General features: G+C 43.7%; 1 protein-coding gene across 2 annotated transcripts in view; it reads right to left on the reverse strand.

The window, feature by feature from the left end:
- STK32C (serine/threonine kinase 32C) overlaps positions 1-2,230 on the reverse strand; it is a 169,454-nt gene extending 167,224 nt beyond the window's left edge. For both annotated transcript variants that reach the window (XM_019503014.1, XM_019503015.1), the window contains exon 1: positions 2,177-2,230. The gene's annotated coding sequence lies outside the window, so the exon portion shown is untranslated. The remainder of the gene's footprint in view (positions 1-2,176) is intronic.
- Positions 2,231-11,111: the final 8,881 nt, after the last annotated feature.

Below are 11,111 nucleotides of genomic sequence, written 5' to 3' on the forward strand. Positions count from 1 at the left end.
AGGATGGCAGGGAATGGCATCCAGGAGTGGGATGGGTGGGTGAGTGGGGCCAGGGCCAGGATCTTGGGGAGGTAACAGCATGTGACCAGAGCTCTTAGCAGAGCCATGATCCGCTGCCTCCATGTCCCTGCAATGGGCACAAGTTCTGTGGGCAGGGCTGTACCAGGAGCACATTGCGGGTCTGCCCTGGGCTCTGGCTGTGCAGCATCACTGCCCCAAGATCCTAGCACTAGCCCCATCTTGCACCCAGATGCCACTCCCCACCACCCATGGCCCCATCCCATCTGCCCAGCAGAGTGTATCCTGTCTACTTGGGTACAAGCCAGTCTCTATAGAGATCCCAGGGCCAGGATCACCAAGTGGTGACAGTGTGGGGCCAAACACCAGGACAGAGCCACTTAAGGGGTTTTGGTGAGCTGCTGCATGTGGTACTGACCCAGCCTGCAACAGCTCACAAAAGCTCCCTAAGTGGCCCTCCAGCCCAAATAATTGTCCAACCCTGACTTAAATAGTAGCTTAGCACAGTATGCCATGCAGGTTCATCGTAGGGCCAACAGGAGTCCACGTGGGTGTAACAGGCCCTTAATGTGTGGTAACGATGGAATGGATGCTTCTTTCTGTCTCTCAATTAATTCCCAGCAAAAAGCACAAAACATTTTAGGAAACCAAATACTGGATATTTTTGTCTTGTTGTTTATTGTGTTTTATTAGATCTATGAAATGTCTGTAATTGTGTGTGTGTCATGTAGCTTCGCATCAAGACAGAGATTGGTTTTGCATTCCAACTGCTTTCTCTATACTGTCACTACTTCTAACAATTAAGGAATCAATACTTTTTTTTTAAGTGCTGTTAAGTTGGTTTGTGTTTCTCACAACTTCAACATTTAATCTTTTAAAAAAAAATCCTAGAGACCCATTTCTCTGTCCTGAGTCCCAACACATTAATTTTTAAATGTCCATTTTCATACAAAGACTAGCACTTCCTCAGTAGCGGATATGAAGGCTACAATTGCTAGATTTGACAATTCTGCCAATGTGCTAGTATCACGACTACTGCTGCTACTTTTGCTCTTCCTTGTGTGGCAGGTGCCTCAGTTGAATAGAGGAGACCTTAGAGGGCAAATGCCTTTAGGACACAGTAAACTAACTGCAGCAGAAGAAATATGAAGCAGCAGCAATGAAATAAAATGTCAGCTCAAAGGGAGAGGAAAGATGCCCTTAATACAAGGACAAAAATACACAAATGTACTTTGTAAATACTACAAAGAAAATAAATAGCACAGAATATGAATGTCAAGAGAGAGAAGCACACTGACACAAATTCAGGTCAGTGTGATTAAAGCAGCAAATAATTATCTTGGATGGAACATAGAGATATGCTAGAAACAAATTTAAAAAACCCCCAAACCTTATCAATTATTTTTAAAAAACAGTATATAATTCCTAGTGCTGTTCTGACTTTTAAACACCACACTATTTTTATTATTTTGCAAAATAACAAAAAAATAAAACCTTTTATTCAACTAGTTCCTAAGAGAAATATAGTCCAAGTGGCCTCTAATACCATGTGACTTATTCTGACCAATCATAACCAACAAGTTTATCTTGGAAACAGAAATATTAAGATATATATTTGCCATAAAAAGTTACAATTATCTTAATAGTTAAAAGAATTCTACGATACTTGAGATGTAGCTAAGTTTTTCACTTTAAAAAATGTTGAATTTTCATGGGGAGACCAAGGATTAAAACAGGAAAATAGTAATGAGTGAGACTGTAGTCATGATAGCCCAGGAAATACGTGAGGGGCAAGGATTTTTGTGGATAGCCTCTTTTATTGGACCAATTGCACAGTTGGAATACATTTAGACAAGCTTTTAAAGATAACGCAGTCAGTGCATTATTCAGAACTGAAGAAGAATTCATTGCAGTTAAAAGCTTGCCTAAGTCTATCCCAACCATGGAGTTGATCCAGTAAAAGATATCATCCACAAAAATCCTTGCCTTTCATAAAAGCCAACAAAATACTTTATTGAATAAAAAATTGCCAAGTTACTGCCCAGTCAATCTCTGTCAGCATCATTACTTTTGCTATATGAAACAGTATGCACATAATTTGTTTCAAGTTCTAACGTACCTGATAAAGCACATGAACAGGTTCAAAATATTAGCTTACCTTGCCAAAGCTTCCCTTCCCAATTGCTCGGAGTATCTGGAAGTGGTCAAAGTTCACTATTGAATAAAAAAAAAATGAGTTTTACATTCTAATTTCCAGGTGATTTCCCAACAAGTTCTTAAAGTTAAACATAAGAGAAAGTCCAAGATACCCAACTGAAACAACCGATCGGTATTTCACTAGTTGGACAAGTTATTGCTAACACGATCCATATATTCTACAGAATATAAAAAAACAGTGATTATTTACAGAAAACCAAAGGAAACAGCTCTTTTTATCAGACTGAAGTTCGACGGATTGCCTTGTGCACCCCGTCTCCCTCACCATGATATCTAATATCTTCAATTTTCTTACTCTTGAGGTTACTCTCATTCCAGAATCCTGGATTTCTCTTACATTGCATATTAAAAAATAAAGCCAACATAACTAGAGGTCAAATACTAATCCTTCCAGTGAGTAATACCTCCATCCATAAGCAACCCAACCGGGTTTGTGACCCACTTCTGGTGTGGGTAGAATTTTCATAGGGTCACAACCTGCTAGGATAGGTACTTTACAGATATGACCACTGTAATAAATAGGAATTACTTGAATTAATTTATGCATTCATATAAATAGATTTGATACAGTTTGAAAAAATAATAACTGTAAACTATAAAAAAAACAACAACCCAAAAGAGTGAATGAGCAGTTGTGGTTATGGGCTGCATAGAAAGGAGAAAATCGGGGAAACATCACAATTAAGTAACTGTAAACTCAAAGTCCTATTGTCAAATAAACACAGTTTTTGTATATTTAAACTTACAGGTGGCTCTTGTCCTTGCTGTTATTGCACACAAAGTGTGCTGTCACACTGCATAAGCACAGGTCAGTACTGCCTATGCGTACCCAGCAGCCAGAGTGGATGTTACTTATGCTATCAAAAAGCCAATGTTGTGAATCTGGGCCATTGACTTCCATTTGCTTGATTTGTATATCCATCTGTATTTTGTATGTTGGTGATTCCAGAATAATGGGCAAACAGAATGGTGTAGATATAACACTTTAATTATGTATTGTGTTGCCAAATCAGCAACCACTACAAACAAAAAAAAATTACTACTAACCCACTGCTGTGATCTCAACAGTTTATCTCAAACAAGCAAGAGGCTGGACCCGATGACATGCAAGGTCCCCTTCAGCCCCTACCATTATGAAACTATGAAAGGATGTTATTTAGTCCTATCTAAAAGATGCTATATAGTCCTATCATTCTATGTAATTATGCAATCCCTATTACTATACATCCCGAGTATCTTGCTGATATTAATAAATGTATCATTTATCATGCTACAAACAGAGAGCAAGGGGTCCAGTTTACCAGTGGGGAACTGAGACACAGAGAGGTTAAATGACTTGCTAAAGGTCACACAAGAAGAGTATGGCAAAGCCAGGAATTTAATATGCCAAGTTCCCTCCAGTGCCTTTAAACTCAATAAGCTTCTTTCCTCTCTAAAGGGTCTAATCCAAATGCCATTTCAGCCAATGGAAAGGCTCTCGCTGGTCTTGAGTAAGGGATCTCCAAAGATATAATTTACTATTAAACAATAATATTTTTTTTATTGAAAAACTGTTCCAGCTAAAACACCTGCCTAGCCTATATCCCCCAGAGCTGGCACACATCTGGCAAGAGATTCAAATTGTGCATACTCCAACAAATCTATTTTTTTATACATCCTTCTGTAAGAAAATTGACAAGAATCCAGTTAGACTAAAGTGGGCAAGTTTTAAGCCCACAAAATATGTTTTTGGGTAATTAAAATAAAGGACAATGCTTATGTTCTGAGAAGCTCCTAATGTTGCTTCAGCAGTAAAACTTCCAATGACTTATTTATTATGAAAATCCATCATTCCTAATGTATTAAACTGAGATGCTGTGTTTAAAAAAAAGATATATTTTTCTTTATCCATTACTACAAATGAGCTAAAAGGCACCTTCTACTTCATAGTCAAGAGACAGCTCAAAATATGCACATCCACTATGTATAGCTTGAACCAATCTGTAAGGAAACATTGTATTTAATCAATTGAATAGTCAGTGTTTATTTACTTAAAGCACAAATGAGGTATTAGGAGCTACTGCTCATTTTTCTTCACTTGCATAAATTCCTTATAGAAAAGCTATGCAAAGGGGGTTCTAATAAAGAAAAAAAACAAGCTGCAACATTTTTTAAATCTCTGCTAGCAGCATATTACTTTTTGTGCACAATGCATATTATTTCTAAAAATGACAACATATCTCTACAGAGTATGTGATTATCCCTGAAATAGAAGTCTTAAACTTGCCTGGAACAATTATGTATGCTCTGGAGATTTCACTTTTTTGTGAGTTGACAAGAGGAATCTGTCTTTCACTAACAACTAGAATATCTTATTATTTTGGGATGATTTGTACTAGCCTGAGTCATGTATAAATGCTAGTGAAGAATTTCATGACACATACTCCCAACAAGCAAGGAGATGACAGCTGTTGCCTATTCACAGGACCATATTCACCCACTACATTGACTTCAGTGTGGCATAGTTTTGACATTCACAATCTGTAAGTACAATAATGGTTTTGGCTTGACGTTTCACTGAAGGAACCTATGGGGGGAGGGGGTGAAGCTGAAAACTTTTCTATAAATGATAAATTAAATTGAATGTAGCAAAATAATAGAACTAACTTTTTGATAACCTTGCAGATAAATACTACCTCTATGGGTTGAACTTTCCCAAAAGCTACTTAGAGCCTTGTAAAGCAAATAAGTTAATTGTTCCTATTGACTTTTCTGACAACTTATTATCAGTAAGTCACCTTTTAGTTAAGCGGAACTGTAGAATAGAAAGCTTTCACATTTGTCATGAGAGGCAAGTGTCCTCCCTATGAGATCTTTACTGGCCTCAGCAAAAAACCCTGAGTCATCAATGAGATTAATATGCAGTGTTTTTGATGACTTTGGCACAGGCTGTTTTTTGTTTTTAATTTCAAGGAACGCACGCAAAGCAGAGGAGTGTCAGGTTGTGATGCTGCTGTTGAACTTAATCAAACCTTAGATTATACAATCCGCCCAAAAACATGATGCTCTCTTCTACTTCTCAACAGTGATTTAATAGCAGATGCACCAGTATGCTATTTAGTAACTGACATCCCATGGTTTTTACAAAATCTGTTACATTACCAAGTGGAACTGAATTCACAGCTTCTCTTTCCCAGTATGTAAGCTTCAGTCTATGCTATTTCTTTTTGTACATAATTTTTAAGCACATGGATTCTTAGGCATCAATTAAGTGTGCGTATCTAGGACTTGGTCAGGACTATGAATGTTTCCCCATAATTTTTATGTAAATTTATTTCTCTAATTTATTCAGTGTTTATACGATACAAGAGCTAAAAATATGGCAAGTAAAAAATACAGCACAGTCTTGTTCTTATGGCCTAATTAGTAGGCATATCACAATATCATAACTTGATTTAGGGGTTTGCTGGGACAAGGACTGGTCCTCTAAAGTCTGGCTAGAGATGAGCCTGAGGCAAACAGCTCTGAATCCAAATGCCTCCATACTGAGACAGTGCCAACCCCACAATGGATCTGAACATCCCCATTAACCGTCTGAGACACAAAGCAGATACACAACGCATGTTTACACCTAATACTGCAGGGTATTATGGAAGGACCCAGCTCCCTTTAAAAGAGTCCTGACATAGAAGCATAGGCTCTGTGTTGGCTAAATTATCCTGCACCTCAATATGGCAAATAGCTATGGCTAGACTGATTCTACTACCCAAACTAACCTGTTTAGAGTTATCTTAAATATCTCTATACTACACTGCAGGCATTGTGGGACGGATCAGGAGTTCTGTAAAGCACTGTACCATAGAGAAGTATAAACTCTTTCCAAATCACGTTAGCATTCTGAGTGAATCATAGAAAAGTAGCCTTGGTGTGGACCTCAGGAGGTCACCTAGTCCAATCTCCTCCTCAAGGCAGGATGATCTATAATTAACTCACCCTAAACAAGTGTGTGTCTAGCCTGTTCTTAAACTTGGGGAACAACTCCCTCACACAGCTACTAAGCACAATGCCCAAAACATTTAAATTCCCTTTTAACTTGCCATAGGTTAAGCAGGGGGATGAAGGCAATGTTGATGTCCTACTACTGGAAGGACAGGAAGTAGTTTGTTAAAATATGCTCAAGAAATCCAGGAAAGAAGATAATGCCTCCCCCCAAACCCTGCTACAGAAAAAGGTGAAAACTCCCACAGTCCATGCCATTTGACTATGGGATTAATTTTTTTCCCCCGATCTCAAATACAGTGAATAGTAAAACCCTGAATGGAGGAGTCATTCCTCCATTCCTGGGTTTTCTAATTCCCAGCAGGACTGGCAAAATCCCCACCCAGTGTTTCTGAGAAAGTCAAAAAAAGAAAGAAAAAAACAGATCTCAGTAGCAATCAAGAAGGGGGAAAATTCCTTCCTAGTTCTGTGTGGGAATGAGCACAAGCCTAAAAACATGAGTTAACCAGACACCATCTATTCTACAGAGAGCTAGGGATCACTAACACAACTCCATGTTGCACTCAAACTCCCTTTCTGTCATCCTACACCAGGGGTGGGCAATTATTTTAGGCGGAGGGCTGCTTAGTGAGTTTTGGCAAGCTGTCGAGGGCCTCATGGGAAGCCTTGGGGGGAAGGCCCAGCCCCACGACCCCGCAGTGGCCTGGTGGCAGCTCGCCTCCCCTGGCCCTGGGACAGGCAGGGAGGTTGCACCAGGAGCTGGAGTGGAGCCATGGCCACTTTTCTGCTTCAGAAGCTTCTGCTGCTTCCAGGAGGCCAGGGGCCCCAGGGAAACTCCTGGCTGGCACCAAGCGCAGTGCAGGGGGCTGCCTGAGGCTGCTGGAGGTGGCACAACCCAACAGGGATGTGGCCCAGGACAGGGAAAGCCCAGGGAGGTGGCATGGAAGTTGCATCCCATGCCTGAGACTTGGGATGGCAATGGCCTGGCTGCCCCCACCCCATGGGCAGCCCTGGTAGATGCCACTGCCCCAGGGGGAAGGCCCAGCTCCCCCCCCCGCTGCAAGGGTCCACCAGCAGCTTGCACCTTGGCCCCAGGATGGGCAGAGAGGCTGCACCAGGAGCTGGAGCGGAGCCACAGTTGCTTTTTTTGCTCTGGAAGCTCCTGCAGCCTCCCTGGGCTTCTGACACCCTGGGCTGGGACCCTGCCAGGTCACAGCCTCAAGAGGCAACCCATGCTCCCCCCAGGGCTGGCCAGGAGCTTCTCCAGGACCTCTGGGCTCCTCACAGCTGCAGGAGCTTCTGGACCAGAAAAGCAGCCATGGCCCTGCTTCCACTCCTGGTGCAGCTTCCATCTTGGGGCCAGGGAGCAAGCTGCCACTGGGCCCCTGTGGGACCCACTGGAGCCTCCTGTGGGGAGGGCAGCTGGGCCACTGCTGCCCCAAGCGTCAGGAGCATGATTCAAGTTCTGCACTGCCTCCCTGCACTTCCCGTGCCTTGGGCCATGTCCCCACCAGCTTGTGCCAGCCCCAGCGGCCCCAGGTGCCCCCTGCACTATGCCCAGGGCTGGACAGGGGGGCTGGGAGCCAGTGACAGCCAGGCAGTGCCCCAGAGCCAGTGCCGGTGGGACACAGAGCAGGGTGGCAGGAGTCTGGGGTGCAGCTGGCTGGGCTGCCCCAACAGGAAGAGAGGGGAGCCACCTCACTCTGGGCCCCACCGGCACTGGCCCCAGGGCACCAGCACTAGCTCCTGCACACCCCCTTCCTCCCACCCCCCCTGCCCCAGCCCCAGCAGCACGTAGCCCCGACTCTGCTCTTACCTGAGTTTCTTGCTCTGGCACAGGCAGGAACAGCCCCGTGGTCCCAGGCCAGAAGCCACTGCTAGGCAGGGGCTTCTGCCTGGTGGGGGCAGGGCTGGGTAGGCCCTGCTCTTCCAGGGGCCTGCTGTGGCTTCACCTGGGTCCTACTGCCCCTGGCTCCTGTCATTTTTGACAGGAGCCACAGGCCAATAAATATCATTTTTAAAAAAAAATTTAGGGGCCCCACGAGCCAAACAGAATGGCTAGAGGGCTGGATCTGGGCTGCAGGCTGTATTTTGCCCACCCCTTTCCTATACCCTCCATAACTTATCCTAGCTCCTTTAATCTTCTTTAATAATTAAGCTGGTTGTGGAGCTCTGCTTCATTTTCCTGCTACTGAATATAGTACTCTCTTGTTTCCACCTGTGCTGGGAGAATGAACAAACTGAAGGTGCATTAAGGTGTAGCCTGCTCCCGACACTGAGAAGGAAGGGAACAGGGCTATTCCCCTTCTGCTTCTTCCGGATACTAGCAACTTCAATCTTGTCTATTTTTTTAGGGAAGGAGTCAATTATATTGCGTATTTATCTTCATCTATCTGCACACTTGCCCAAGGATCAATAATCTAATTGGCTTTTGACAGGGGGCCGGATCTCATGTTGGCCTGCTCCCTTGTCTACGGCAGTCTGCCCCATCTCACCTGCAACAACTTGATGTTCCCCAATAGGATAAGTGGGAGGCTGCCCATTTACTGCCCTAATGCCAGGGGGCACTATCCATGGCTCTGTACCTCCCCTACACCGTGGCCCATGCCTCGCAGATGGCATCCAGATTACTGGCCAGGACAGGCTCGGTACACTTTTGGGCCTCCTTCACACTCACTCCATGTGCCTCTCACCGGGGACTCTAGCATACTGCCCATCAGTGGGGCACTCTCTGTTGCCTTGCTCGCTCAAGCATCAGGCCATCAGGGTTGACTACTTTTGCTCTGACTTGGCGCACACAGCAATTTTGGTTTGCTCAAGCTCCCCTAACTCTATGTGGCCTTTCCTTGTGCCAAACGTTGGGCTGACTCTGCCCCTAACCTCGCACTGGACAACTTGATCCTCATCTTACTAGTGGAGTTGGCCCATGTACTGCCCTTTAAGCTGTTCTTGCAGCCCTACTCAGTATGCCCCTGGTGCAGTCCTTCAAGCCACACTTAGCAGCCCTACTTTGCAACCCACACATGCACAGTCCTTTGACTGCCTCTCAACACTACCCCACCTCAGGGCCTCTGAGGTCTTACACCCCTGCTGGGCTCTGATGTTTCTCTGCTAGTGTGCCTGGCCAACATTTGCTCTCACAATCCTCACAATTATCCACCAGATGGTGGGGGTCAGGCTTAAGGCACCCCTATCCATCCACCTTTCACCAGGGGGGTAACTGACTTGGTATTTCTTGGGGGCTGTCTTGCCATAAACAGTCCTGCCAGATCCCCCTTCCCTGGCAGGGTGCAGTTTCAGGTCATGCCCAGGACCAGGAGCCTCCTGCCATCTCCATAGCTCCTGCCCTTACCTCCAAGATTTTCCTCAAGTAGTAGTTCATCCAGATGATATTACTCCCTCAGCAACTGGCAGCAAATTGCTGCCCCAGCCTGTGTAAGCTGGGTCCTAAAATGGCCCCCTGAATCAAGCACCTGCTGGCTGCCTGACCCCAGTCCTTAAATTGGCAGGCATCCAAAGGTGCACTGCCACACTGCTCTTACTGATCTGAGCAGATCAACCATATAAAAACACCCTAAAATTTGGGTGTGTCCAGGCATGAATTCAGATTTGAATTCTGCAGCTGTTGTCCATCTGTTATGAGACTAACAAATCTTTCATTATTCAATGTCCAGTGACTTACACCTGCCCTATATTCTGGAGAGCAGTTAGAAAAAAAAAGAGAAACAAAATTCAAATTACTAATTATTATGCACGAATTATGCATTATTTATATAATTATTATAATGTATATATTATAGTATGGTTTTGAGATATGCTTATTCACAGGAAATAAGTCTTTGAATAAACAGTTTACATTGTTAAACTGTAGCTCTTTACAATAACCTAACAAAATGTACAGTGCCTTCTGAAATCAATGATGCTATCTAGGAAGATAAAAGAAGACATTGGGTATAGATTTTTCTCTGCTTAGGAATACAACAATGTTTAGCTCACTTAAAAAAGCTTTCTCTGTGCCAACAGCTGTCATAAAACTGTATGCATAAGTGTTTGCGTGTAGTGTACTAGCGTATACTGTTGTACTAAATTTAGTTAAGGAATAGAAAGAATCAATCAGTGAAACTATTCCAGTTTCAAATCCTAATTTACTGAACACATAAGCAATACCAATAATCAAGGGCTTTAAATACAACATTCAACTTCTAAAAAAGCCCTAACTTTCAACAAAAATACTCTTATGTGAGCCTTCTGATAGATACAGTGAATTTAGCTAGCTGAGCATCTGTCACCACATAGGGGTTTGAAAAATTACTGGGTTTTTTTCCTGTGTGTTATTCTCCCCCAACTCTAACTTTTTTCCCCTAGGTTTTATATACTTCTTTTACAGTTCTCTCCTGTATGTCCTAGGCATGGTTATGTCATAAATATCCACAATCATCTTTCATAGCGGTTGTTTTTTCTGTTAGGCTGCTGTTTCTTTCCTGTTGTCTTGGACTGCTATGCTAAACCCTCTCTTAACTTATGCTGCCTTGGGTTATAAAAAGGACATCTTAAGCCAGAGGTGGGTAAATAGGGCCTGCAGGCCACATTTGGCCTCCCAGACGAGTCCATCCAACCCATGGGACACTTTTCTGTACCAAAAGAATTATCACTGGCCCTAGGACTCACTGCCCCTCTAAAGCTGGAGCCTCCATGCAGGAGGTGTGGCTGTGGTTGCTAAGCAACCAACACCCACCCTAGATTGGCCTGACCTGCCCCCAGCCACAAGCTGTTTCCCAGTGGCTGTTTCCCAGCCCTCCCTCACGTGAAACTAGAAATTCAGGTAAGGGCTCCACCAGGCTGGAGACTCTAATGGGAGCATGCAAATGGGTGCTATGGGGCCTGGCAAGTTGCTCCCA

Source organism: Gavialis gangeticus, unplaced genomic scaffold (genome assembly GCF_001723915.1).
Source record: "Gavialis gangeticus isolate Ggan-Ray unplaced genomic scaffold, GavGan_comp1, whole genome shotgun sequence".
Taxonomy (NCBI): domain Eukaryota; kingdom Metazoa; phylum Chordata; order Crocodylia; family Gavialidae; genus Gavialis; species Gavialis gangeticus.